The sequence below is a fragment of the Bombina bombina genome, chromosome 1 (genome assembly GCF_027579735.1).
Source record: "Bombina bombina isolate aBomBom1 chromosome 1, aBomBom1.pri, whole genome shotgun sequence".
Lineage (NCBI taxonomy): Eukaryota > Metazoa > Chordata > Amphibia > Anura > Bombinatoridae > Bombina > Bombina bombina.
Window position 1 is genome coordinate 78,620,540 of NC_069499.1, and position 25,212 is coordinate 78,645,751.

The following is a 25,212-nucleotide window of genomic DNA, read 5'->3' on the forward strand; positions in this document are numbered from 1 at the left end:
AACAATGGGGCAGTTTGAGCTGAAAAAAAACCTAACACCTGCAAAAAAGCAGCGTTAAGCTCCTAACGCAGCCCCATTGTTTCCTTTGGGGAAACACTTCCTAAGTCTGCACCTAACACTCTAACATGAACCCCGAGTCTAAACACCCCTAACCTTACACTTATTAACCCCTAATCTGCCGCCCCCGCTATCGCTGACACCTGCATATTTTTTTAACCCCTAATCTGCCGCTCCGTACACCGCCGCAACCTACATTATACCTATGTACCCCTAATCTGCTGCCCCTAACACCGCCGACCCCTATATTATATTTATTAACCCCTAATCTGCGGCCCCCAACGTCACCTCCACCTATCTACAATTATTAAGCCCTAATCTGCCGACCGGACCACACCGCTACTATAATAAATGTATTAACCCCTAAAGCTAAGTCTAACCCTAACACTAACACCCCCCTAAGTTAAATATAATTTAAATCTAACTAAATAAATTAACTCTTATTAAATAAATTATTCCTATTTAAATCTAAATACTTACCTGTAAAATAAACCCTAATATAGCTACAATATAAATTATAATTATATTGTAGCTATTTTAGGATTAATATTTATTTTACAGGCAACTTTGTAATTATTTTAACCAGGTACAATAGCTATTAAATAGTTAATAACTATTTAATAGTTACCTAGTTAAAATAATTACAAAATTACCTGTAAAATAAATCCTAACCTAAGTTACAATTAAACCTAACACTACACTATCAATAAATTAATTAAATAAAATACCTACAATTACCTACAATTAAACCTAACACTACACTATCAATAAATTAATTAAATACAATACCTACAAATAAATACAATGAAATAAACTAACTAAAGTACAAAAAATAAAAAAGAACTAAGTTACAAAAAATAAAAAAATATTTACAAACATTAGAAAAATATTACAACAATTTTAAACTAATTACACCTACTCTAAGCCCCCTAATAAAATAACAAAGACCCCCAAAATAAAAAAATGCCCTACCCTATTCTAAAATTAAAATAGAAAAGCTCTTTTACCTTACCAGCCCTGAAAAGGGCCCTTTGCGGGGCATGCCCCAAAGAATTCAGCTCTTTTGCCTGTAAAAAGAAAACATATAATACCCCCCCAACATTACAACCCACCACCCACATACCCCTAATCTAACCCAAACCCCCCTTAAATAAACCTAACACTAAGCCCCTGAAGATCTCCCTACCTTGTCTTCACCACGCCGGGTTCACCGATCAATCCAGAAGAGCCTCCGATGTCTTGATCCAAGCCCAAGCGGGGGGCTGAAGATGTCCATGATCCGACTGAAGTCTTCTATCAAGCGGTATCTTCAATCTTCTTTCTTCCGGATCCATGGTCATCCCGCAGACGCGGAACATCCATCTTCACCGACGACTTCCCGACGAATGACGGTTCCTTTAAGGGACGTCATCCAAGATGGCGTCCCTCGAATTCCGATTGGCTTTTATCAGCCAATCTGAATTAAGTTAAGAAAATTCTGATTGGCTGATGGAATCAGCCAATCAGATTCAAGTTCAATCCGATTGGCTGTTCCGATCAGCCAATAGAATGCGAGCTCAATCTGATTGGCTGATCGGATCAATTTTCCTACCTTAATTCCGATTGGCTGATAGAATCCTATCAGCCAATCAGAATTCGAGGGACGCCATCTTGGATGACGTCCCTTAAAGGAACCGTCATTCGTCGGGAAGTCGTCGGTAAAGATGGATGTTCCGCGTCGGCGGGATGACCATGGTTCCGGAAGAAAGAAGATTGAAGATGCCGCTTGATAGAAGACTTCAGCCCGATCATGGACCTCTTCAGCTCCCGCTTGGATGAAGACTTCAGATGGATCATGGACATCTTCAGCCCCCCGCTTGGGCTTGGATCAAGACATCGGATGCTCTTCTGGATCGATCGGTGAACCCGGCGTGGTGAAGACAAGGTAGGGAGATCTTCAGGGGCTTAGTGTTAGGTTTATTTAAGGGGGGTTTGGGTTAGATTAGGGGTATGTGGGTGGTGGGTTGTAATGTTGGGGGGGTATTGTATGGGTTTTTTTTACAGGCAAAAGAGCTGAATTCTTTGGGGCATGCCCCACAAAGGGCCCTTTTCAGGGCTGGTAAGGTAAAAGAGCTTTTCTATTTTAATTTTAGAATAGGGTAGGGCATTTTTTTATTTTGGGGGTCTTTGTTATTTTATTAGGGGGCTTAGAGTAGGTGTAATTAGTTTAAAATTGTTGTAATATTTTTCTAATGTTTGTAAATATTTTTTTATTTTTTGTAACTTAGTTCTTTTTTATTTTTTGTACTTTAGTTAGTTTATTTCATTGTATTTATTTGTAGGTATTGTATTTAATTAATTTATTGATAGTGTAGTGTTAGGTTTAATTGTAGATAATTGTAGGTATTTTATTTTATTTATTTATTGATAGTGTAGTGTTAGGTTTAATTGCAACTTAGGTTAGGATTTATTTTACAGGTAATTTTGTAATTATTTTAACTAGGTAACTATTAATTAGTTATTAACTATTTAATAGCTATTGTACCTCGTTAAAATAATTACAAAGTTGCCTGTAAAATAAATATTAATCCTAAAATAGCTACAATATAATTATAATTTATATTGTAGATATATTAGGGTTTATTTTACAGGTAAGTATTTAGCTTTAAATAGGAATAATTTATTTAATAAGAGTTAATTTATTTTGTTAGATTTAAATTATATTTAATTTAGGGGGGTGTTAGGGTTAGGGTTAGAATTAGCTTTAGGGTTTAAAAAATGTATTAGAGTAGCAGTGAGGTCGGCAGATTAGGGGTTAATGCTTGAAGTTAGGTGGCGGCGATGTTAGGGAGGGAAGATTAGGGGTTAATACAATTTATTATAGGGTTATTGAGGCGGGAGTGAGGCGGATTAGGGGTTAATACATTTATTATAGTAGCGGTGAGGTCCGGTCGGCAGATTAGGGGTTAATAAGTGTAGGTAGGTGGAGGCGACGTTGGGGGCGGCAGATTAGGGGTTAATAAATATTATGTAGGTGTCGGCGGTATTAGGGGCAGCAGATTAGGGGTACATAGGGATAACGTAGGTGGCGGCAGTGTGCGGTCGGCAGATTAGGGGTTAAAAATTTTAATAGAGTGGCGGCGATTTGGGAGGCCTCGGTTTAGGGGTACATAGGTAGTTTATGGGTGTTAGTGTATTTTATAGCACATTAGTTAAGAGCTTTATGAACCGGTGTTAGCCCAGAAAGCTCTTAACTCCTGTTTTTTTTCTGCGGCTGGAGTTTTGTTGTTAGATTTCTAACGCTCACTTCAGCCACGACTCTAAATAGCGGCGTTAGAAAGATCCCATTGAAAAGATAGGATACGCAAATTACGTAAGGGGATTTGCGGTATGGAAAAGTCATGGCTGGAAAGTGAGCGTTAGACCCTTTCCTGACTGACTCTAAATACCAGCGGGTGGTAAAAACCAGCGTTAGGAGCCTCTAACGCTGGTTTTGACGGCTAACTCCAAACTCTAAATCTAGCCGTTTGCCTCTCATGGAGGTGGTGAAGTAAGTTGTGCCTGATTTTCTTCTGTGATAGGCACTTCTAAGCATATTGAAGTCCAGCAGTTCCTCTCAAAGTACAGTGTTTGTCTGTTTGTCTGAGGAATGTGAAGGGAGTATTGCCTGATGACGCCATATCTTCACCAAATCTATTCTAAGGCTCTCTATAACCGATCACAGTGATTCATCTGCTTCCTCCCTATATAGATCGACATTATACTCCTCTACCATTACCTCTGCTGATATGTTTCAGTACTTGTTTGGCTGTCTGCTATATGTGGATGGGTGTTTTCTGGTAAGTATATATAGTTTTTAAGACACTCTCAGCTATGTTTGGCACTTTATCTTATAAAGTTTTAAATGTATGTTATATATATACTGTATATATATATATATATATATATATATATATATATATATATTTGCCATGAGTCAGGTCTCTGTATTTTCCTTTGCAGTCTAACAGTTTCAGCATGAAAATTATGTTTATGGGAATTTTTAGGCTTACCTGGGGTTCCAGTTAGTTGTAACTTGGAGTCTGTTTCTTTCAAACATTTTGTGGGCTTAGGCTCATGATGACGCAGAATGTTACTTTTTATTGCAACATTTTTGGTGCAAAATTTTTTTGCAGCAAAGTTCCGTCTGCTGTGACGCGAGTCGCGTCATTTCTTGCGACTTTCTTGACACAAGTTTTTTTTGCGCAAAGTCGCGCCTGTGATAACGCGAGTCGCATCATTTCACTTGTTAAGCTTTGGCACCAAAAGTTTTTTCTCTGCATTTGCGGCTTTCTTGATGCCTAAATTTGTTATATTAAGCCTCTCCCTCTTATGCTCTTTGCTCTCATTTGTTTCATAGAGGGCTAGGTTGCTTGCTTTAGATTTTAGTTTTGTTTAAAAGAATTTTATCATAAGCATTTTTTCCCATTCCTGAAACTGCCATTTTGAGGAAATTGGATATTTTGTTTAAATGTTATTTCTTCTTTTTCTGTTACATTTTGCAAGATGTCTCAGACTGATCCTGCCTCTGATGTTACTGTAGGAACTAAGTTACCTGAACATAATTCTACAAAGCTAAGTGTGTATGTTGTAATTAGCTGATCTTACTTTTTCAGCTCAAATATGTGGCACTTGTTATGAAAAATGATTACATGCTTATAATGTTTCTATAAGTACACATACATCTACTGTTAAACCTGTAGATATAAAAGATCATATTGCTGCAGCCATAGAGAAGGCTATGACTGCTATTCCGCCTTCAAATAAATGTAAAAGGTCTCTCCTAACTTCTCATACATCTGATGAAGTTTGTATTGATCAACAGCATACTGAAGTATCTTCTGCTGATGAGGATTTCTCTGGCTCAGAGGATCCTACTTCAGATACTGAAATTAATAAATCAACCTTTCTTTTTAAGATTGAATATATTTGTTCTTTATTAAAGGAAGTATTGTTTACTTTGGGTATTGAGGAGTCCTCTTGATAACAAGAATAGCAAATGTTTGAATTATGTTTTTAGAACTTCTGAGGTTACACCTGAAGTTTTTTCCTATTCCAGATGCTACCTCTCATATGTTTGCTAAAGAATGATCTAAACCTGGTGCTTCTTTTAAACCTTCTTCTAGGTTTAAAAAGCTGTATCCTTTACCTGTGGCTAATTTAGAGTTTTGGGAAAAAGTCCCTAAGGGGCTATTTTCTACTCTTGCCAAACGTAGTATTACTATTCCTATGGAAGATAGTACTTCCTTTAAGGATCCTTTAGATAGGAAGATTGAATCTTATCTTAGAAAGGCATATTTACATACTGGCTATATTCTTAGACCTTACTATTTCTATTGCTGATGTTCCTGCTGCTTCAACTATTTGGTTGGACAGTTTAGCTCAACAGTTAACAGATCTAGCATTGTTCTTTTACTTCAACATGCTAATCATTTAATTTGTGATGCTATATTTGATGTCATTAAGATTGATATTAAATCTATGTCTTTAGCTATTCTTACTAGAAGAGCTTTATGGCTTAAATCTTAGAATGTTGATATGGTGTCTAAATCTAGATTACTATATTTATCATTTCAGGGTAGTAATTTATTTGGTTCTCAATTGGAATCTATTATCTCCACTATCACCGGGGGAAAGGGAGTTTTAATGCCCCAAGATAAGATATCTAAGGGTAAATTTAATGCTCCCAATCATTTTGATTCCTTTTGTCAGAATAGAGAACAAAAGACCTCTCCTTCCTCTAAGGCCTCTGGCTCTAATTGGAGACTATCTCCAAATTGGAATAAATCCAAGCCTTATAAAAAAAAAACAAATCCAGTCCCTAAGACTGCATGAAGGTACGGCCCTCAAACCAGTTCAACTGGTGGGGGGCAGACTAAAATTATTTCAACACATTTGGACAGTATCTGTTCAAAATCATTGGATTCCGAATATTGTTTCTCAGGGGTATCAAATAGGTTTCAGAATAAGACCTCCCATGGGAAGATTCTTTCTTTCTCATGTTCCAACAAACCCTGTGAAGGCTCAGGCTTTTCTAAACTGTTGAACGGAGTTTGTGTTTTTATTCAAATCTATTCATTGTCCTAAAGAAAGAAGATTTGTTCAGACCAATTCTGGATCTGAAATTTTTATATTGCTTTGTTTCTTTCAAAAATTTTGTGGGCTTAGGCTCATGATGACGCAGAATGTTACTTTTTATTGCAACATTTTTGGTGCAAAATTTTTTTTGCAGCAAAGTTCCGTCTGCTGTGACGCGAGTCGCGTCATTTCTTGCGACTTTCTTGACACAAGTTTTTTTTGCGCAAAGTCGCGCCTGTTATGACGCGAGTCGCATCATTTCACTTGTTAAGCTTTGGCACCAAAAGTTTTTTCTCTGCATTTGCGGCTTTCTTGATGCCTAAATTTGTTATATTAAGCCTCTCCCTCTTATGCTCTTTGCTCTCATTTGTTTCATAGAGGGCTAGGTTGCTTGCTTTAGATTTTAGTTTTGTTTAAAAGAATTTTATCATAAGCATTTTTTCCCATTCCTGAAACTGCCATTTTGAGGAAATTGGATATTTTGTTTAAATGTTATTTCTTCTTTTTCTGTTACATTTTGCAAGATGTCTCAGACTGATTCTGCCTCTGATGTTACTGTAGGAACTAAGTTACCTGAACATAATTCTACAAAGCTAAGTGTGTATGTTGTAATTAGCTGATCTTACTTTTTCAGCTCAAATATGTGGCACTTGTTATGAAAAATGATTACATGCTTATAATGTTTCTATAAGTACACATACATCTACTGTTAAACCTGTAGATATAAAAGATTATATTGCTGCAGCCATAGAGAAGGCTATGACTGCTATTCCGCCTTCAAATAAATGTAAAAGGTCTCTCCTAACTTCTCATACATCTGATGAAGTTTGTATTGATCAACAGCATACTGAAGTATTTTCTGCTGATGAGGATTTCTCTGGCTCAGAAGATCCTACTTCAGATACTGAAATTAATAAATCAACCTTTCTTTTTAAGATTGAATATATTTGTTCTTTATTAAAGGAAGTATTGTTTACTTTGGGTATTGAGGAGTCCTCTTGATAACAAGAATAGCAAATGTTTGCATTATGTTTTTAGAACTTCTGAGGTTACTCCTGAAGTTTTTCCTATTCCAGATGCTACCTCTCATATGTTTGCTAAAGAATGATCTAAACCTGGTGCTTCTTTTAAACCTTCTTCTAGGTTTAAAAAGCTGTATCCTTTACCTGTGGCTAATTTAGAGTTTTGGGAAAAAGTCCCTAAGGGGCTATTTTCTACTCTTGCCAAATGTAGTACTACTATTCCTATGGAAGATAGTACTTCCTTTAAGGATCCTTTAGATAGGAAGATTGAATCTTATCTTAGAAAGGCATATTTACATACTGGCTATATTCTTAGACCTTACTATTTATATTGCTGATGTTCCTGCTGCTTCAACTATTTGGTTGGACAGTTTAGCTCAACAGTTAACAGATCTAGCATTGTTCTTTTACTTCAACATGCTAATCATTTAATTTGTGATGCTATATTTGATGTCATTAAGATTGATATTAAATCTATGTCTTTAGCTATTCTTACTAGAAGAGCTTTATGGCTTAAATCTTGGACTGTTGATTTAGTGTCTAAATCTAGATTACTATCTTTATCATTTCAGGGTAGTAATTTATTTGGTTCTCAATTGGAATCTATTATCTCCACTATCACCGGGGGAAAGGGAGTTTTAATGCCCCAAGATAAGATATCTAAGGGTAAATTTAATGCTCCCAATCATTTTGATTCCTTTTGTCAGAATAGAGAACAAAAGACCTCTCCTTCCTCTAAGGCCTCTGGCTCTAATTGGAGACTATCTCCAAATTGGAATAAATCCAAGCCTTATAAAAAAAAAAAAAAATCCAGTCCCTAAGACTGCATGAAGGTACGGCCCTCAAACCAGTTCAACTGGTGGGGGGCAGACTAAAATTATTTCAACACATTTGGACAGTATCTGTTCAAAATCATTGGATTCCGAATATTGTTTCTCAGGGGTATCAAATAGGTTTCAGAATAAGACCTCCCATGGGAAGATTCTTTCTTTCTCATGTTCCAACAAACCCTGTGAAGGCTCAGGCTTTTCTAAACTGTTGAACGGGGTTTGTGTTTTTATTCAAATCTATTCATTGTCCTAAAGAAAGAAGATTTGTTCAGACCAATTCTGGATCTGAAATTTTTAAATTGTTTTGTAAGAGTCCCAACTTTCAAGATGGTGACTATAAGGACTAGTCTGCCTTTTTTCAGCAAGGGTATTTCATGTCCACAATAGACTTACAGGACACTTATCTTCACATTCTAATTCATCCAGACCACTATCGATTTCTGAGATTCTCTTTTTTAGACAAGCATTACCAATTTGTCGCTCTTCCATTTAGCCTAGCGACAGCTCCAAGAGTCTTTTTGAAGGTTCCCGGTTCCCTTCTTTCTGTAATCAGAGAGCAGGGTATTGTGGTGTTTCCTTATTTGGATGATATCTTGTTACTAGCTCAATCTTTTAATTTTGCAGAATCCCACATGAAACAACTAGTGTGGTTTTTTCAAGAACATGGTTGGAGGATCAATTTACAAAAGAGTTTCTTGATTCCTCAGACAAAGGTCACCTTTTTAGGTTTCCAGATAGATTCAGTGTTCATGACTCTTTCTCTGACAGACAAGAGACAAATGAAGTTAGTTTTAGCTTGTCTAAACCTTCAGTCTCTATCATTCCCTTCAGTGGCTATGTGCATGGAAGTTTTAGGTCTCATGACTGCAGCATCGAACACGATACCCTTTGCTCATTTTTATATGAGGCCTCTACAGCTTTGCATGTTGCACCAATGGTGCAGGGCTCATACTCAGATATCACAACTGATATACTCAAATCCCAACACTCAACTCTCTCTGACTTGGTGGTTAGACCATCACCTTATTATTCAAGGGGCCTCATTTGTTCATCCCACCTGGACTGTGATCACAACAGATGCAAGTCTCACAGGTTGGGGAGCTGTCTGGGGGTCTCTGACAGTACAAGAGGTTTAGTATCCTCAAAAGGTGAGGTTACCAATCAATATTTTAGAACTCTGTGCTATTTTCAGAGCTCTTCAGGCGGGCCTCTATTGAAGAGAGAACTTTACATTCATTTTCACAACAGTGGCATATGTCAATCATCAAGGAGGGACTCGCAGTCCTTCAGCAATGAAGGAAGTATCTCCATCCAGATGTGTTTTTTCATCTTGTACAGATGTGGGGTCTTCCAGAAATAGATCTAATGGCCTCCTGTCTAAACAAGAAGCTTCCCAGATACCTTTCCAGGTCCAGGGATCCTCAGGCAGAGATGGTGGTTGCCTTAGCAGTCCCTTGGTTTTACCAACCTGCTTATATTTTTCCGCTTCTGGTTTTTCTTCCAAGGGTGATCTCCAAGATCATAATGAAACAATCTCATGTGTTTCTGATAGCACCAGCAAGGCCTCACAGGTTTTGGTATGTGGATCTTGTCCGTATGTCCAGTTGCCAGCCTTGGCCACTTCCTTTAAGGCCAGACCTTCTGTCTCAAGGGCCTTTTTTCCATCAGGATATTAAATCTCTAAATTTGAAGGCATGGAAACTGAACACTTAGTTGTTAGTCATAGAGGTTTCTCTGACTCAGTGATTAGCACTATGATACAGGCTCGTAAGTCTGTTTCAAGGAAAAAAAATTCTCATAGGGTTTGGAAAACCTATATTTCATTGTGTTCCACTCATAAATATTCTTGGCATTCTTTCAGAATTCCTAGGATCTTATAGTTTCTTCAGGATAGTTTGGATAAGGGTTTGTCTGCAAATACTTTGAAAGGACAAATTTCTGATCTTTCTGTCTTATTTCATAGAAAGATTGCTAGACTTCCTGATATTCATTGTTTTGTTCAGGCTTTGATTCATATCAAACCTGTTATTAAATCTATTTCTCCTATTTGGAGTCTCAATTTGGTTTTGAAGATTTTACAGGCTTCTCGTTTTGAGCCTATGGGGCATATGTATCAAGCTCCCAATGGAGCTTGATGCCCCGTGTTTCTGGCAAGCCTGCAGGCTCACCAGAAACAGCAGTTATGAAGCAGTGGTCACAAAGACTGCTGCTCCATAACCTGTCCGCTTGCTCTGAGCAGGCGGACAGACATCGCCGGAAATCAACCCGATCGAGTACGATCGGGTTGATTGACACCCCCCTGCTGGCTGCCTATTGGCCGCGAGTCTGCAGGGGGCGGCGTTGCACCAGCAGCTCGTATTCAGTGATGTCTGTCGGACCTGATCCGCACTGTCGGATCAGGTTCGAAAGACATTGATAACTAGAGGCCTATGCATTCTCTGGATATTAAATTACTTTCTTGGAAAGTGTTATTTCTTTTGGCTATCTCTTCTGCTAGAAGAGTTTCTGAATTGTCTGCTCTCTCTTGTGAGTATCCTTATCTGATTTTCCATCAAGATAAAGCTGTTTTGCGGACTTCATTTATATTTTTGCCTAAAGTTGTGAATTCTAACAACATTAATATGGAAATTGTTGTCCCTTCCTTGTGTCCTAATCCTAAGAATACTCTTACAAAGGTCTTTACAATCAATTGGATGTTGTAAGAGCTTTGAAATATTATGTTGAGGCTACTAAAGATTTCAGAAAGACTTCTAGTCTATTTGTTATTTTTTCTGGTTCCAGGAAAGGTCAGAAATCCACTGCCACTTCTCTGGCATCTTGGTTGAAACTTTTGATACACAAAGCTTATTTGGAGGCGGGGCAGTCTCCGCATCAGAGAATTACAGCTTATTCTACTAGATCAGTTGCCACTTCTTGGGCTTTCAAGAATGAAGCTTCAGTTGATCAAATTTGCAAAGCAGCAACTTGGTCTTCTTTGCATACTTTTAATAAATTTTACCATTTTGATGTGTTTGCTTCTTCGAAAGCAGCCTTTGGTAGAAAGGTTCTTCAGGCAGTTTGATTCTAGTGCCTTTGATTTGAGGGTTTTTTTTAATTTTTAAGAAAATCTAATTATTTTTTTGGATTTAATTTCTCAGCGGATTTAGCTGTTGTTATTTTATCTCTCCCTCTCTAGTGACTCGTGGATTTCCACATCTTGGGTATTATATCCCATACTTCACTAGCTCATGGACTCTTGCCACTTACATGAAAGAAAACATAATTTATGTAAGAACTTACCTGATAAATTCATTTCTTTCATAGTGGCAAGAGTCCCTGAGACCCACCCTATTTTTGTGGTTATGACTTTTTGTATAAAGCACTTTATTTTTTCCAGTTCCTCTTTTTATATGCTTTTTACTTCTTTTTTCCCCCTCTTTTTGGCTACACGTTAAACTAAGGTATGTGTGAGGAGGGACGTGTATTTATAGGCATTTTGAGGTTTGGTAAACTTTTCCCCCTCCTGGTAGGAATATATATCCAATACATCACTAGCTCATTGACTCTTGTCACTATGAAAAAAAATAATTTATCAGGTAAGTTCTTACATAAATTATGTTTTATTACACACACTTTCACAGGTACCTGATGTGCAGGTAATACATATGTACACTCAGTTGTATATACATGACTAAGAGCGCATGCCACAAGTAGTCACTACTGGTCCCTCAGCACACGTTGGTTACACACATACTAAACCAATACACACATCCAGAAAGACAAATAAATATGCTGTGGTAGACACAGATATTGTCAGTAACAAATACAATGAGAGACTGGCCAATATACGGATACATAGATATTGAGATAGTAACACACACACACACTGAAACTAATCATCTGGGATATTAGTAACATGCACTGAGAGATTGACCAATAAACTAAAATAGACTTAGATAGTCATAGTAACACACATACTGAGAAACAGCCATATCGTGTACAGCAGGTGTTCAATCGTGGTCAACTTAAAAAGAAGCGCGAGGTACACACAAACCCAGCCCACGTGATGCTCCTGGGTAGGGGCCGGAAATAAAAAGAGCAAGAAAAGACAAGCAGTCGCTCTCGCGCGTCAGATGGCGGCCTCTATCTGCTGCAGGCCTGGGGGTACATCTCTGTTTTAGCTGTTAGTGGTCCATTAAAGAAAATAAAGATACCAGTGCAGTAACTCAGGGCTCCATATTGTAAGGCACGAGAGAAACCCTCAAACAACTTCCAGATATGCCACTGACAACACGGCTTCCATGTGCATATCGCTCTGCTTCTTTACTGCGGTACGCACACAGAGGCTGTGTTGTTAGTGGCGTGTCTGGAAGTTGAGTACTCCTTAGCGCTTCTTTTTTTTTTTTCTTTTAACCAGGTTTATTTGGCAGTGGAAGGCTAGCCTATATGAGCCCCCTCTTGTACGTCATAGGGGGGTGGGATTATACGTAGAGTACGAGCAACAGTCTGTTTTGGTTCTTTCGTAAACATCCTGTAGTAGTAAAAATTGCATACTCTTGAGATTTGAAAATCGCAAGACAAAAAATCATGATTAATCGCACAGCCCTAATATATATATAAACACATAAAACCTGCCACTCACCAGCAGACACACAGCAGTGTTTAAAAGCAAAAATGGGAGAGTTAGTTGCATTTGGCACCAAACAGTTTAAGCCCAGGACCACGTCAAGATCTCTCCCGTCTTGGGACACTAACCTGCGCACAAACAATGCATGCTTTCAAACAAACCAACTCGGAACATCCCAGGGTGACACAAGCATTTGTAATTTCCCTGAGAACATACAAAACACAGGAATGGACCACACTCTCAGACCGGACAAGGTACACATCCTAAGTCCCTGTAAACTCCCCAGCCCTGAATACTGTCAGACAGCTGTACAGTTCGCAGCAACCCAGGCAGTTAACCCCTGAGCTGCTTGGGTCCATATGAAAACTTTACCAACCCAACACACAGAAAACCTGGCACTCATCAGCAGGCACACAGAAATGTTTAAAAGCTAAAATGGGAGCGTCAGTTGCATTTGGTGCCAAACAGTTTAAGCCCAAGACCATGTCAAGATTTCTCTCCCCTCCTGGGACTCTAAGCTGTTCACAAACAATGAATACTTTCAAACAAACCAACTGAAACATTTGAAGCAAATAAAAGTAAATTGGAAAGTTATTTCAAATTATGCTCTATCTTAATCGTGAAAGAAAAACAAATAGGTTTCATGTATCATTAATCATTTTTGTGACACAAATAAAACAAATTAAAAAAAAATTATCAAAATATTCTTTTTAAAAAATAATTTAACTGCCTTCTTATGTTAAAGTATTTGTTACATATATGCAATAAATCAGCGGTTTCACATGAATCTCAGCAAGAGTGTATTAGAACAAGAATTTTGGGTACCACTGCAATATAGAACACACTATTGACTGTTGCTACCTGCAAGATTATATTCAGTTAAAATATTTGCATTTGGACAGTGGTTTAAGCCCAAAAAATCGCTTTGGGTTCAGAATGTAAGCAAAATAATATCAAAACGTAAGTCTCCATTCAAATACTTTCATACAATAATACATCATTATCCATGTGATTTAAAGGGACAGTAAACATGTAATTACAAGGTTTTTCAGCCATCTGGCCAGAAACTAACACGGCGGGTGAGTCTGAAAATGTTTTGAATGCATTAATATAACATCTTTTTGCAACTGTTTCAATAGCCAAACTCCACTGACCATTTGCTTTATTTGTAGGATCGGGACTTGTGACTGGACAAAAAACTTCAATGTTTTGCAGTTCCTTAACAGATAATCCCTGCAGAATCCAATCAGGGACCTATATATGGTAGGAACAGGTCTGTAAAGCCTGTAATGTGCCCTTCTAGTTGTCAGAATGAGAAAACTCTTAATTTTTAGACTAAAAGAGACATGAAACTGAACATTTTCTTTCATTATTCAGATAGAGAATACAATTTTAAGTTTTCAATTTTATTCTATAATAAAATTTTCCTTCCTTCTCATGTTATTCTTTGTTGAAGAGATATCTAGATAGGTAGCATGCACGTCTGAAGCAGTACATGACAGGAAAGAGTGCTGCCATCTAGTGCTCTAGCTAATGTAAAACATTACAAAAACTGCCGGCATATAGTGATGCAGACACGTGCACACTCCTCAGCCTACATCCCTGCTTTTCAACAAAGGATAACAAGAAAATTTGATATAAGAAGTAAATTGGAAAGTTGTTTAGAAATGTATGCTCTATCTGAATCATTAAAGAAACAAATTGGGTTTTATAACCCTTTAAATTACATAAGAAAGTAATAATTACTGTCCCTTTAAATTGCTATTGTAACCACTGCAACTGAAAGGCAAGCCTTGAATTTCTTTGGCAGTGAAGTAGTTAATAACGTGTATAATAGGTCTTCTGTTGTTTTCTTCTTAAGAGTCCATCTCTCTTTTTCCCTAATGAAAGGGTGAAGCACTTGAGAGCAAAGGAATGACACAATTTAATAAGAGTAACAATAAAAAATCCATTGTCTGTAACGCTTTTTTTTTCCACTTGCTTTAACTCAATTTATTTTTCATTTTGTGGACAGGAGATTTACCCCTTGGTATTAGTTTATGATTTTGCTGAGAGAATTATCCAACATTCACACTCAAAATAGGAAATATTATTTTTATTATTTATTTTGGGCCATGTCTTATCTAGAAACAAAACTGAGTCAAATCACTTCAATACCACTGTGTTTTTCATTACAAAGTTATTACATGTAGAAATTACTGCAAATTATCTGAAATGAATGGAAATTATGAGGTTTAAATTCCCCAGGTTACAGCAAGCACCGTTCTGGAAATTTAGTTTGTCATCTTGCTGAACATAATTGCTACAACAAAATTTCTTCCATTTTACAACTGCAGCATAACTTATTTATACCGGTGTTGTAATTGTACATCAATATGTTGCTTGGGAAAGATAGCACAGGTGGTAACTGAAAACAATCATTTTCAGTCTGGTCCAGGTGGAACTGTTGGCTTAGAAAATCTTTGGCTACAGAGCTGTTGATGTTTTGAACTAGTGAGAGTATGGAGCATTAAGGATACTCGTGAACTGAGTATAGTGACAACGAACTAAGAGGGATGATGTGACTTACCTACATAACACTAATCTGTTTTTTTCAGCTTCTTCTATATCAGTGGCTAAAAGAAGCAGACCTATCCCGTTCCTTCTACTGTTCCTATAGAAGCATATGGGTGGGTTAGTTGATCTACCTTTATCCTTATTCTTAAGGCAGAACTGGGAGTGTATCAGACACAGTTTCCTTTTTTTCTTATATAAACCAGGATGGAGCCTGTTTGTCAATACATAATAATAATGTGCTCCATAGATGTAGGAGAGTTTATATTTTTACTTTTATTTCCATTTAAGTGCACGATTTTTTCTTATGACACATATTTATATATATAATAGGATTGTGTTAAACAAGAGGACATAGTAGATAGTATCATTCTCTCTAACCACTAACCTCTAGATCAGGGGTTGGCAGCCTTTTCTGAGTGATGTACCAAAGTAATTCTGTAAAGTGCCCCTGAGCACCAGTCTCATTTTTTAAATTAATATAGAACCAATATTTGAGAAATATCCAAACCAGATTAGACCCCTGATTTGACATCAGACATCAGATAAGACCCTGGTTTGTAACTAGGCTATCACAAAGACAACAATAAAATAATGATCAATGAGCATAGGGTTAACTCACTCCATTCTGTTAATTTAGATTGAGACATTCACCCAAGAATAAAAGTACAAATATAGGAGCATAATTTACTATAAATGGTGAACTCCCATAATTCTGTACTAAAACCTTATTAAACATATAAACAAGAGGGGCTGTGGCCACTTTCTGGAATCGATCTTCTTAAAGCCCAATGAAAGCCAAATAGGCAAACAAGGCTATCCATGGAGGTAAATCCTTTCTCCTCAAAAAGAGGTGGCTTTGGGGGAGGGGGGTGCTGTGGTTTGTCTTCTGTAACTGCCTTTGGTTGTCAACTTTAGGCTATTTTACCTTCTTGGAAAGTGTTGGAAGTGAGGAACTGTTGTCAGCCCAGCCAGAGGAAGGAAAGAACTACTGAGTCCTTCCGGTGTCATTCTGCAAAAGAAAAATCAAAACGTTCCCCCCATTGTAATATACTGTGCTCATAATGTAATATATCATGTGCATGTTACATTAAAACAGTTACCACAATTTAACTCTTTTGTGCACACGCAACAATCAGTAAGGCCTGCACACAAAATAAGTGTTCCCAACATTGCAGTTACATTATGTGCACAAAATGATTAATTCTTGCGGGTGATGTAACTGTATAATTAGAACTGCTGGTTCCTCCTTCTGTAGGCGTGTCATTGCACATGACCACACATCTAGGAATTACTAAATGATTACATTAAATAATTAAAACACGGACACAAAACTTGGGTGAAAAAGGCCGCAGCCCGCATTTATTAAAATTAAATGAAGATCAAAACTTTATTCAAATACTCCAACTTCATTTAAAGGTGCTTGCCCTAAACAAAAAGACATGCCTTCCACTGGCTCTCAGCCAGGCATGCCCCCAGCTAAAATCTCTCCCCATATCTGAGGAGGTACACACAATAATATTCCACTTTTTAGGCTAGCACCCCGCAACAGCTGCGACAACCACTTACCACATCAAAAGGAGGAGGGAGGGACGCTTCTTTGCAGGTCTTCTCCACACGATGACGAACTGGAAAGTGAGCAACGGCTCACGAAGACACGCCCATCTGCGCCTCGAGTGAGGTCACTGGCCCCTCCTCTCACAGGTGCTCGACGGGGCCGCATTGACCACACATCTAGGCATTACTAAATGATTACATTAAATAATTAAAACACAGACACAAAACTTGGGTGAAAAAGGCCGCAGCCCGCATTTATTAAAATTAAATGAAGATCAAAACTTTATTCAAATACACCAACTTCATTTAAAGGTGCTTGCCCTAAACAAAAAGACATGCCTTCCACTGGCTCTCAGCCAGGCATGCCCCCAGCTAAAATCTCTCCCCATATCTGAGGAGGTACCCACAATAATATTCCACTTTTTAGGCTAGCACCACGCCACTGCACGAATTACAATCGTGCACTAACCCACAGGGCTAAGGCCTTTTTCACACCTTCGCTTAAATTAAAATGAAACAAATGAAGCCCAATCTCATTAAGGTGAACACCATCTTTTAAAAAGAAACATCTGCCCGTTTCACCTTCAAACTCTACATGACGAATTGCACAACCACCCAATTTTGCAACGAAACTGGAAATAGTCCTATTAACTTTCTTTCTGGAGCAGTCCAATTTCCTAACATCCCAGGCTGATCTCCAGCAAAGTCTGCATTCTATGTCAGACCAAACCACCGTGATATGAGGAAATAATTCCTTTAATCTAATGATGTCCCATTTAATCATATCTATTAACTTTTTCTGGGACATAAAACCAAGGTCATTGCCCCCCTGCATGAATGACAATAATATCAGGAGGGTGGAAAAGCCTAGCCCAACTAATAACATGTCCCACCAATTGATCCCACCTCAAACCCCTAATGCCAAACCATTTAATAAAAACATTCTCAAATGAGCAACAAAGTTGAGACCCCGCATCTTTACATGAAGCAGCTTTCCTCGCCCAGTAAATATAGGAGTGCCCAACGATCCAACAATGCGGGGGCCCTGCTGAAACAGAAAACTATCACACTAAATCTGGCCTGACATATAACTTAAAGCAACCAGACTTCCACCTTCCAATCCTTTTCACCACACCTTCATTCAAACCCAAAATACTCGCATCCGTAGCTGCCCCAATCCTAAAGGAATGGCATCCAAAATCCCTACTATCGACTCCAATCTCCACTAACGCTTTTTTCAACACCACTTCAAACTGAAAACGAGATAAACACGACCCATCTTCGTGGATTAACAAAGCCCTACCCTTTAAACAACTCCTCAAATTCAAAAATTCCTGAACTGCCGTAACTGGGCAGCACACCCCACCAATCTGTTTCAGGCTAACCCAACAACCCCTACCTTCTTGATCAGTTTTCGATTTATTTAGCCATAACAAAACCTCTTTCGAATTCAAAACAATATCATTCAAATCAAAACCACCTAGACTCCAACGATTCACGGAAACCAATTCAGATACCCTAAAAGCACCAAAATATGCTAATAAAAAAGCTACTTTAAATAATGATACTTCAAAACAAGAAAAACAAACTTTTTGTAAAACTAAAACCACTCTTTCTAATAATGAAAAATTTAAAGGACGCCTCTTATCCAAAACTACTCTCTTCCTTAACAAGCCTCTCACTGCCATATGAATACAAAAATGTTTAGACAAATCCTCCCAACCTAACATTTTAAACAGGAAGGATAAAGCCGACATGTTACGCTTTATCAGTGATTTAGAGAATTTTTTAACTCCCCACACCTCTATCCAATCCAAAAGCAAACTCACTTCGTCCACATGCTTATCATTCTCAACAAGTTTATTGAGCCACTGGACCCAAACAGCCACATACGCATTCCAAGTTCTAGGAGCTAAAGCTCCCCTCACCATATTCAAAACTCTAGAAAATTCAGGTACCACATTTCCTCCGGGCACGTAGCCCCCACAGTGTCTGCATACGGAACTGCTTCTCGAAACCTCTGCCACTGAAAACGAGAAAGAGCATCAGCCCCAATATTCTCCTTTCCAGGAACATGAACAGCTCTAAAGTACACATTATGTTTCAGACATTCGAAAACAAACATTCTGATCAAACCAATAGACTCAATACCTTTAACAAATGGAATAAGGAAGCCATCATTGAAACCATTGAACAGAATCTCCGCCTCAGAAGCCATACCCCTTCTCCTACCGTACAACCTTAACCACGGCTCCATCTTTTCTACTTTCACCGGAGTCTTGGCTTTGAATCACACTATCGGCCTTAGATGAAGATTTGGCCCTCTTGAAGCACTTAACACTGGAATGAATTCCTCCACAAAAGGAACATTCATGCTTGTACTTGCAAGCTGCTCCAAACTTACACACCCCTTCATTGAACTGAAAACAGAGACCTTTCCTAAAGGCCACTGCAGATGAAGCTGGCGAGGAAGCGCTTGAGACCCCTCCCGAACCCCGAAAGGGCTGAACCGATCTCAACGGAGTCATAAGCTCCAACCAAATGCCCATATCCCTATCATCCCAAAGCATTTCCGGCCGAACCGCCAAACGCTGGCGGAACTGCTCATCATACTTCCACCAAGCTAAACCACCATAAGTACGACAAGCACTTGCTATTTCGTCCAAGTAACAAAATAGAGAAGAACACAATTCAGGGTTCTTCTCACCGATAACACTAGCTAAAATACAGAATGCTCTAGACCAGTTAGACAAAGTTTTAGGAATCTTCCTAAACCTTCTTCTCCGTTCGTCATCCTCCTTCTTACCCGACTCACTTTTATTATCCTCCTTGCTGTCAAAACTTTGATCCACAGGAAGAAGAGAAAAAATTTCAACAAACTCACGTCTCCAGATTTTTTCCTTAATATCTTTAGAGAGATGAATACCCAAAGGGCCAACTGAACACAAACAAGGACGCCTCAAGGCTTGATCAGATACTCTAACCTGACTCACCACCGAAGGAGCACCAGATGGTACAGAAACCGCCTGATCCAAGAGACTTCCACTAGGAGTCACATTTTGCGCAACCCAGGCACCAACAGGACCCGAGGGAACACTGACAATAGCCTGAGAACTGTTAACAACACTAGCATTAGAATGAGAGCTACTCTCCATCTTAGAAACTAAATCCTTCAAACCTCTTAATAAAACTTCACACCTGTCATCAGACGCATTCACATTCAACACCTGCAACTCGGTACTACTCACACCTGTATTACATGAAGCTCTGGATAACCCTCTGGATGTACCTGTCTCCTTCCTTGCATCCGGGCGTAAAGATTCATTTCCATGCCTCGGAACCCCTCTATCTCTGTGACTCCTTCTATCCAGAGATCTAGATCTCCTATGCCTCACTCTCTCCCTTGACTGACTGTCTAGTGTACCCCAGACAGACGTTTCTGAATCCTGATTCTTTCTGACAGTAATAGGCGACCGGGATCTTACCCGACGCCGTGCAACTGGAATCCTGGACCTTCTTTCCTGATTCCTGCCTTCTCCTGAATTAACCTGTGACCGAGAGGATGCGTAATCCCTATTATCTACAATACTACCACTAACATAATCATTAACATCCCTTTCACCCCTGACAAAACTATGTCTATCCCTGTTCACATTACCCTCAACTAAAGGAGAATTCATGCCCACTGGACTACTAATGAACCCCCCAACTTTTTCTGGAACTAAAGCCTTAATTAACTGATTTAAAACATCAATACCCCCTACCTGTTCCGTTGAAACTGGTCCTGAACAAGATGGTAACTGCTCCTCCTCATCACCAAAGTCGCTATATTGCTCCTCAATCCATAGAGAGTCTCCCTCTTCATGGCCGCTCCGACTAGCTCCGTCAGTCTGACCAGCATTGCAGCACCTATCCTGAAAAACAGCTGGGGAAAAAGACACATTACCCTGCCTAACGGCAGCCCCCCTTAATTCTTTAATACCCTGATTGATTCCGCTATCCCCACTTCTGTTGAATTGATTACCACCCCTATTGTCATAATCCTGCTGAAACCCTACATCTAAACTAGCATCCTGAGCCACAGTGTGAGCAGGTCCAGCTACATCAGTGCAGTGCTTCGTCTTCCTTACAGCTTTTTTACCAGACCCTTTAGTGCTAGGGTCTTGCAAATTTAGTTCACGCCTAACCATATCAGCCACTGGCCTATTTAACATCCTAGCTTTAGGCCTAGAGCCCGTTGAGCTCCTATTCCATGCGTGACCTGTTAATACTAAGTTGGCACCGTCATTGAGGGCCGTGATATCCAGACCCTGTGCTCCTCTAGGCCCTGAGGCCGTAATACCCCTCCAGGAAGATGAGCCCTCAAGGCCTGTAATGGCCGTTACCTGGTCTCGAAAAGGCGCCAAATTCAAATATGACTCATCTTCAGAGTCTTCCTCACAGGCCCCCATTGCCGCCTCATTTTCTCCTTGGTAACCAGGATACATCCCCAATTCACCTGCAAAAGAAATTATATTACCTTCTCCAGGCTCCGAAACCGGCAACCGTGACTCCTCCGGAACGCTGCCGACACCATTCCTGCTCCGCCGCTTGTTCAGAGCTCCCGACTTGCTTGCAACGGTGCCGGCCTGCACCGCCCATTGTTCGGAACTGCCTCCAGCTGATGAAGTCCTCACCGCTCTCCTTCTTCTGCTACCGGAATCCTGCCTCTTCGCTCCCGACGGACTCAGCCTGTCAGGCGGGCAAGACCTACGAACAGGCCTAGAAGCTCCGCCACCCGCCGTCATCACTCCTCCGGAACCGATGAAGTCTTCAGGTACGAGTCTTCGCTGGATCCAGTCGACGCCCTTTGTCTTCAGCAGCTCTTGCACTGTTCCAAGAATTGATTGTAGATCCGCCATCGTAAGTATCAGACAACCGGAACGCTTCTATGAGGTAAGTACCAGGAACGCTTCTTTGCAGGTCTTCTCCACACGATGACGAACTGGAAAGTGAGCAACGGCTCACGAAGACACGCCCATCTGCGCCTCGAGTGAGGTCACTGGCCCCTCCTCTCACAGGCGCTCGACGGGGCCGCATATCTTGCGAGACGTACCACTTGACCCTACTTCTCTGACTCCCCGCCTATGAAAGAGGAGGAAGCTGTGGCCCATGCTTATAGACGGAGGAATCGACGGCCTTAGTTATACAGTTACATTGTGTGCACTATAATAATAGTATTGTGGTTTTTAGATTGATTTATACCAAATTGTGTTTCAGGATTTTTAATCAGTTAGTCTGGGGTTTTCACCTGCAATTTTGATTGCGAAACAGATACCCATTGAACATAGCGCTATTGTGATGATGATCGGGACACATTTTTCTCATGGGGATTAGTAAAATACTCCTAACCCCAATTTTTTTTCTGAATAAAATGTTATTAGTTTGAAATTAAAATAAATGCCACATTGCTGCATATAAATGTATGTTTATGTTTATAGACATAGGGCTAGATTTAGGTAAGGTTGCAGGGTATCCTTTGTATGCTGTTCTTCCCTCTAGCACACATTTATAGTTTTGCTTTTTCCTGGGGCCAGAAAGACTATGGCACACATTTTTAGTTCTGTTTTTCCTGAGGGGGGGGGCAGAAAAACTAGTGCAGTGGGCCACATGTAGACCTTGGGCCACCAGTTGGCCATCCCTGGTTTAGAATGTTGAAGGTTAGAGTTTTGGATCTGAATGTAGAACATTCTTTTCATAATTGAATTACAAGTAAAAATTGGGAAAATAAATAATGAAAGTAGATTACAAAGATTAAAAATCTTTTTGAGGCGACATGTTAGGTTTAAGTCCTGTTTTCCTTATGGACTTGTGTTGGATGTAGCATGTATTTGCTTTTTCTGCCTTTGCTCCATTAGTTGCTTAGCTTTTGTTTATTTCTTTTATTTTTTTAGTTTAAGTTTTGCTACATTTTCTTTTTCAACAGTTGTAAATGTTTTTAAGTCATGCACTTTTTAGTAATATAGTAACTGCACTTTATAGGTTTGTATTGATTTAAAAAAATAAAATAAATGTGAATTATGACTTGGGTTCAAATGATTGTACTGACCAGGAAACTGTTGATGAATTTACCTTGAAATATCTAGATGAAAATAAAGAAACACCATAAATCTGACATTTTAATATGCCATATGGAAAATATTTTAGAATATAACAGAAAGAAAAATTAACTTACAATCATATGATACCAAGCTCCTATTTTCTACAGCCAGCTGATAACGTCCAGACAACCTTAAATACCTCTCCAACATATGGCTCTCTACTATGTTACTGACCTATCTACGTTTTCTACTTTGATAATCTTAAGTGCCTGCCATAGATTGTGAGATTAGTGCACATTTTTCAAAATTATAAACAGCAAAGCAAATATGGTTTATGAGGTGTTTTATTGATTAGTATACCTTTATTTGGCATACATCTCTAATTTAGCTTTACCTTCTAAACAAATATAGCTATCCTTTTATCAGGAGGAAAAGATTATAAAATATGCTATGTCTATTTTCTTATTTTGTAGAGGCAAGAAAAAATCATAAAACCCAAATTAGGATTATACTATAAATTAGAAAACATTTTTATAAAATGTCGCCTTTCAAAATAAATAGTTATAGCGCTTAATCTTCCTTTGAACTTTAATTATTAAGTCTATACATAGATGTTGAGGCTTCAAACCACTTTTTTTCCATTAAGAAGTACAAAGGAACATAAAAGTCCCTGTATTACAAAGATATGCTTGGAAAAAAAGTAAAGAAACATATATACATACAAACGTTCCTCTTTGCTTTTCTGGTAAGCTATTACCTTATAATTATATTATGTCTGGATCGGCTTTAGTAGACATGCTTAATGTCCCTTTAAAAATCTTCTTATGAAAATGTTAAAACAGAGTATGTAGAAATGTGATGAAGAATAGATTTGATAATTGATTTTATGGGTATTGTTTAAATATAATTATGTTTCTAGGGAAGATCATCTGCAAAAAGAGCTTGTTTGAGAACACACTTGATCTTTGTAGGGTGCATCTAGTGGCTAATTATTTATTTGCATTAATTAGTAATTGTGAGATTGCTAAATAAATTATCAAGAGACAGGATAGTCTAAAGCTAGATGGTCTGGCATGTTGTAGGAATCTTGGGTTGTACTGAAATGCCTTAAACTTCTGAAAACGAGCACACATCAGGTATTTTCCATATGTTTTAATTACGCATTAATATAATAATGTTATGTAATTCAGCCAAAGATTAAGCCATAGGGGTAAATGTATTAAATGTCGAGTGGACGTTAGCCAATCACGCTGTAGTCTGTAACCATAGAAACCAGTATACAATGCCTCCTTAAAAGTGCTAAGCTGACTCAAGATCTGCAGCTAAATGAAAGCACTGTGCAAGCATAAATGCCATTATTAATCACACAAGTATTAGACATCGTATGGTACTTAGGCACTGTTGGCTATTAACACAAGGCACTGATGGAAATACAGAAGTGCAAATAGAATTAAAAACATTACTAGCCTAAATTATAAGTGCAATTAAAATTAAAAATTAGATTTAATTCGTCATATATGGACAGTAGGGATATGGAAAATCGCCCACTTATATATTCAACAATTTGTGATCATCTCACAAATACACATTTGGACAAAGGACTAGATTAGACTCAACCCCTCACACATCTACTAAATCATCAAATAATCAAATAATCTCCCCCTTCATGCCACTTGAGGTATGTAGGTACCCACTAGGATGAAAATCCATGTGAATAGTCTCAGTTTGAACACCATGGACTGTCCCATACGCTTTAAATTAGAGTACAGTGAAGAAGCAATACATTTCTTAGATCTTAATATATATAAGATCATGACTGATGATGGATGCTCCTTTGGCACTACGCTATATATACGAAGCCAACTGACTGCAACTCTCTATTAGAGGCTAGGAGCTTCCACCCCAGCCATCAGAAGACAGGGATTGTCACCTCTCAACTTATGCGGGTCATTCGCAATAATAGTGAGGTACCCACCATGATTGAACAGCTGACAGCTATGGAAGAAAAATTGGTGGCCAGAGGTTATGACAAGAGAATGGTCCGTAAGATCAAGGATGAATTACTACAAGATCCCATGAGGAGGGGACATGTGAAAACTGCTTTGGAAACGGAACAACTGAACTTTGTGACTACATATACCCCGATTAGTAGTATGCTTAAGAAGTTGGCACAACAACATTGGCCAATCCTGGGAACTGATCCAACTCTCCCATTCCAGAGGATGCAACCACCTAGGATGGTTTAACACAGGGCAGAGAATCTGAGGGATTTACTGGTGAAGACCAACCCGGTCAATTGCTACCAGAAGGATACCTGGCTGAAGACGTCCAAACAGGGATGCTACACATGTGGAAGTTGCATCACATGCAACACCATGCTGAGGGGCCAGACGTTCCAACACCCGCATACC